General features: G+C 51.3%; 1 pseudogene across 1 annotated transcript; it reads left to right on the forward strand.

The window, feature by feature from the left end:
• Window positions 1-838: 838 nt before the first annotated feature.
• LOC311373054 (phosphatidylinositol 3-kinase regulatory subunit gamma pseudogene) lies at window positions 839-2,760 on the forward strand (annotated as a pseudogene). The gene is made up of 3 exons (XR_014684255.1): window positions 839-913; window positions 1,489-1,659; window positions 2,547-2,760. The product of XR_014684255.1 is annotated as a phosphatidylinositol 3-kinase regulatory subunit gamma pseudogene (transcript).
• The last annotated feature ends 1,841 nt before the right edge of the window (window positions 2,761-4,601 follow it).

The following is a 4,601-nucleotide window of genomic DNA, read 5'->3' on the forward strand; positions in this document are numbered from 1 at the left end:
CACAGGAGACCAGTGTCTAGTGTAAGTCCTGGTGTCCTCACAGGAGACCAGTGTCTAGTGTAAGTCCTGGTGTCCTCACAGGAGACCAGTGTCTAGTGTAAGTCCTGGTGTCCTCAGCAGGAGAACATGAGATTAGTACAGTTGGGTGAGCTTGCTAGGCTGGATTATTGCTGCAGGATTAAGAGGAGTTACCTGCCTTAAGTACAGCTCGCCGAGTGCTCAGTCGCTTACAGAGCGCCAAAGAGACATTTCTGCCACAGAATAGTTTAACTGGATAGGAGATAAACAAACAACAGAGCTGAAAAACACATTCTATCCAATTAAGTAGATTAAACAGAAAGCGAAAGCCTATCAACAAATGAAGTTCCTCAAAGTCAAAGGGGATTTTGTACCACACCTGCAGTGTCTTCATCAAGCAAGCATTTCATCCACAAGATGACATTATCATTGTTGTGGTTATCTTGCCCAGAACGAGGAACAAGTCGTTAGTGCGATTACTTCCAGTAGCTCGATGGTTTGTGAAGGGGGGGGGGGGGGGGTTCATCTTGGCTGATCCTCTTTTTGACGGTTGAATTACTGTGATAGTATTAGCAGCTGTGACCCTGGGCCAGTAGTAGTTGTATGATAATCGTGAATGGCCTTGCTCCATTCATTCAAATTCATTTCTGTTCATCCGTTCGCCCGTCAGACATACCAAAGAAAAGGTACTAATGGAAGACAGCGGACTTCCTTGAAGGGCAACATTCCTAGAAAGCAACCTTTCCGGAATGTCCTACTGCAGCCCAGTCGCACACACAATGGTTCATCTCCCTCTGTGTCTCTCTCTCCCTCTCTGCAGCTGGCTCAACCACAAAGGAGTGCGTCAGAAACGAATCAACGACTGGCTGGGGATTAAGAACGACAACACGGATGAGTAAGTGTGCGATTACTTTTAGTCTTGTTCTTCCACCAACTGCACATTGTCTCTGAGTCCTGCTGTGCATTAGTCCGCGTTGATCTATAATAATTAACATTTCATTAAAGGTCCTGTGACGTGCCACCAGGTGTGGGTGTGATTAGCCGTTACGAGCCGTTTTATGACTTTTATGACGTTTTATGACTGCCCCTTATGACGTCATAAGGGGCAGAAAGTGGGCATGTCCACCTAGATGTGTGTGCTGGATAGATCAGTCCACCAGCCTACCCAGTGGACTGTAGCAGACGCTGCTCATCTGTCCGTCACACATCTAGGGGGGACACGCCCACCTGTGATGTCATAAGGGGCAGATTTCCGAAACGGCTTGTAACGGCCAATCACACACACACCTGGTGGCGTGGCGTCACGGGACCTTTCAATATTACAGTTAACTTGCTCTATAATATGTGTTTCGCCACACAACATTTGTTTTGTGCATGTCCTTTATGTTAACCGTATTTGTCTTTCTGTGTGTGCGTGTGCGTGTGCGTGTGTGTGCGCGTGTGTGCGTGTGTGTGCGTGTGCGCGCACAGGGCGTACTTTGTGAGCGAGGAGGACGAGAACCTGCCCCACTACGACGAGAAGAGCTGGTTCGTGGGGGACCTGAACAGAACGCAGTCGGAGGACCTCCTGCTGGGGAAGGCCGACGGGGCCTTCCTGATCCGCGAGAGCAGCAAGAAGGGCTGCTACGCCTGCTCCGTGGTGTGAGTACACAGCGGGACCCCCCCGGGGCGCACCTCCACGTACCGCCGACGCCACAGGGCGGGAGGGGCTAGTCCAGGGGTGTCAAACAGTGGGCCGAAATTGAAGTCTTGGACAAAGTCGCGGGCCAATTGCAATTGAATCAGAATCAGAATCAGAATCAGAAAAGGTTTTATTGCCAAATACATTTTCACATATGAGGAATTTTTCTTGGTTTTTTCAGTGCGCACAATATTTACAATTGTTGACCGGGGGGGGGGGGGGGGGGGGGGTACGCGTTAATGCTGAAATGCGATATGCCGGCGGACCAGCTCTGATAGACATTAGATATTATCTGGCGGGCCGGATGAAATTACACTGCAGGCCGGATAAGGCCCGCGGGCCGTACGTTTGACACCCCTGGTCTAGTCCAAAGGGTTGTGGGTTTGAACCCCTGTGTCCCACACCGCCCAACACAGCCTGAATGGTCCATCCTTGAGCAAGACGCCCTAACGCCTCCCCGCTCCTTCTTAGTGACACACGAAAACCGCCTGAGGCAGGGTTCTGACTCCAACGCATTCATCCACAAGTATTCTTTGGTTGTATTATTGGAGTTTGGATTCTTGAAGATCATTATCCCCAAAAAATGCATTTGTCTCGTACTTTGCAACGACAATGACACAAGATACACAAGATAGTGAAAGAACGACAACGACAACGAAAAGAGTCAAAGACACACACACAGCAGACGTACTCGTGTTCTAGTTCCTACACACATCGTCCCACGTCCCTGACTGTACCACCTGATCTGTGTGAGGCCCCGCCGGCGCTGACCTCCGGGGTGCTGACCCTCCTCTCTCCTCTCTCTCTCTCTCTCTCTCTCTCTCTCTCTCTCTCTGTGTGTGTGCAGCGTGGAGGGCGAGGTGAAGCACTGCGTCATCTACAGCACGGCGCGCGGCTACGGCTTCGCGGAGCCCTACAACCTGTACGGCAGCCTGAAGGAGCTGGTGCTGCACTACCAGCAGACGTCCCTGGTGCAGCACAACGACGCGCTCAACGTCCGCCTGGCGCTGCCCGTCTACGCACAACAACAGACACAGCAGCCCTCCTCCGGACGCAGATGAGGGCCCCACCCCCCCCCCCCCCCCCCTGCAGCCCTCTGTAGTAGCCCCCCCCAGCCGTGAGGTCACCGCCCCCACCTCCCCCACACGGACGACCAATGAAGACCCTTGTTGCCCCCCGCCCGCCCCCCACCTCCACCCCCCCCTGGGAGGGGTGAGGGTGAGGGTGGGTGTCTGGGGGCGGCGGTCTGAGTTGATACGGAATCGACCCCGCGGGCCCGACGCTGTACACCGGGAAGAAGCTAGATAGCTAGGTACACGAATGGAAAGACTTGCTGCAACACACACACACACACACACACACACACACACACACACACACACACACACACACACACACACACACACACACACACACACACCACACAAGCCACCTTGGAGTTATACATATATATTTTTACAAGAACAATTTCGGAGGGCATTCTTTCCTAAGGACTGCTTGATTTGCACAAGGAAGATTTAAATGTTTGTGAATGTGAAGAGGCGACCGACAGAAGGAACCGGAGTGGGAGACGTCAGTGCAGAGACTCCAGAGTTTCAGGTTGACCCCCCCCCCCCCATCCCCGTCCCCCCCGCCCCCCACCCCCCGCCCCCTCGCTGCTACCTAAACTCAGCTCAGACTTTTACAGAAACCCAAGATGGCGACGACAAACTCCCCATGTATGCTTTGGTTCAGGCTTTGTTTGGTTTCATTTCCACACTCCGCTCCCTGGTTGAGCGTTTTCTTTCGGAGCGGCTTTTTCCTCTTTTCTGTTTGTTTCCTACAATCCTTTCTGTTGTTGTTGTTGTTGTTGTTATTGTTTTTTTCCGCCGCTTGCTTGATGCAAGAGCTGAGGCGATGATGAAGACGAGGATGACAGCGCTTCTGTTACCGGAAAAGGACAATTATGATGATGTCAAGTATCTGCTGTTGGTCCCGCTCAGTACAACAAGCAAAAACAATGTAGCAAAAAGAGACAGAGGACACCTGATTCCCCAGTGCTCCTCCATATATAGAATGCTGCTGAGGGGAGGGGGGGGGGGGGGGGGCGAGAGGGGGAGGGGGAGGGTGAGAGGGGGGGAGGGAGCCGAGCTAAGGAACGAGGAAGACGAGTGAACTCTACTGGGACATGAGCTATACAAAATGGCTGCGCTCTTTAAAATAAGAAACAAGGCCTGCTTTTAATCTAATATATGGGGATTTTATTTCTTGCTTTGTTGCATAGTTGAGCTTTGCCATGTGAAGAAATGGTTACAACATTAGTACCAGAGACCAAAGTTGGTGTGGAGGCGGGGGATGGAGAGACCTTCCACGATTGAGTGATTTTTTTTGTAAGAGTTTTTTGAATGGTGAACGTTGTTGGAGAAGCAGGCCAGTGCTTTGGAGACAACACGGGAAACCATAGGTTTTGGGCGGAGTGCTTGTATACCTAATAACTCACAGTTTGTAAACCAAATGGCACACACACACACAGACGCACACACACACCAACACCACGACCCCTGGCCTCGTTCTTCTCAGACGGTCACGTAAGGAAGCACTTATACCAGCGCATCACCACACCTTAGGTTCATCAAAGTCCTCTTTTCATGGGAAAGCACGAGCAGATGAGATCTGACTGTGGCGCCGGATCTCAGATGGGTTTTTGTTTTGAGTCACACGCATATGCTAATGTATGGCATTGGTATACCGGGACGTTCTATGTATTCACAAGAAAAAGAACCTTCAGAGATAAGCTTTGCTTTAACAAAAACCTGAACACTAAACCGTTTTTATAGATCAGCCACAATAAAGCAGGTGGACAGCTGCTGAAGGCACACGCTGAGAAGGAGAAACTTGAAAAACGTGCAATCTGGCGTTGTGC

Source organism: Micromesistius poutassou (assembly GCF_964030765.1).
Source record: "Micromesistius poutassou genome assembly, contig: SCAFFOLD_1225, whole genome shotgun sequence".
NCBI classification, from domain to species: Eukaryota; Metazoa; Chordata; class Actinopteri; order Gadiformes; family Gadidae; genus Micromesistius; species Micromesistius poutassou.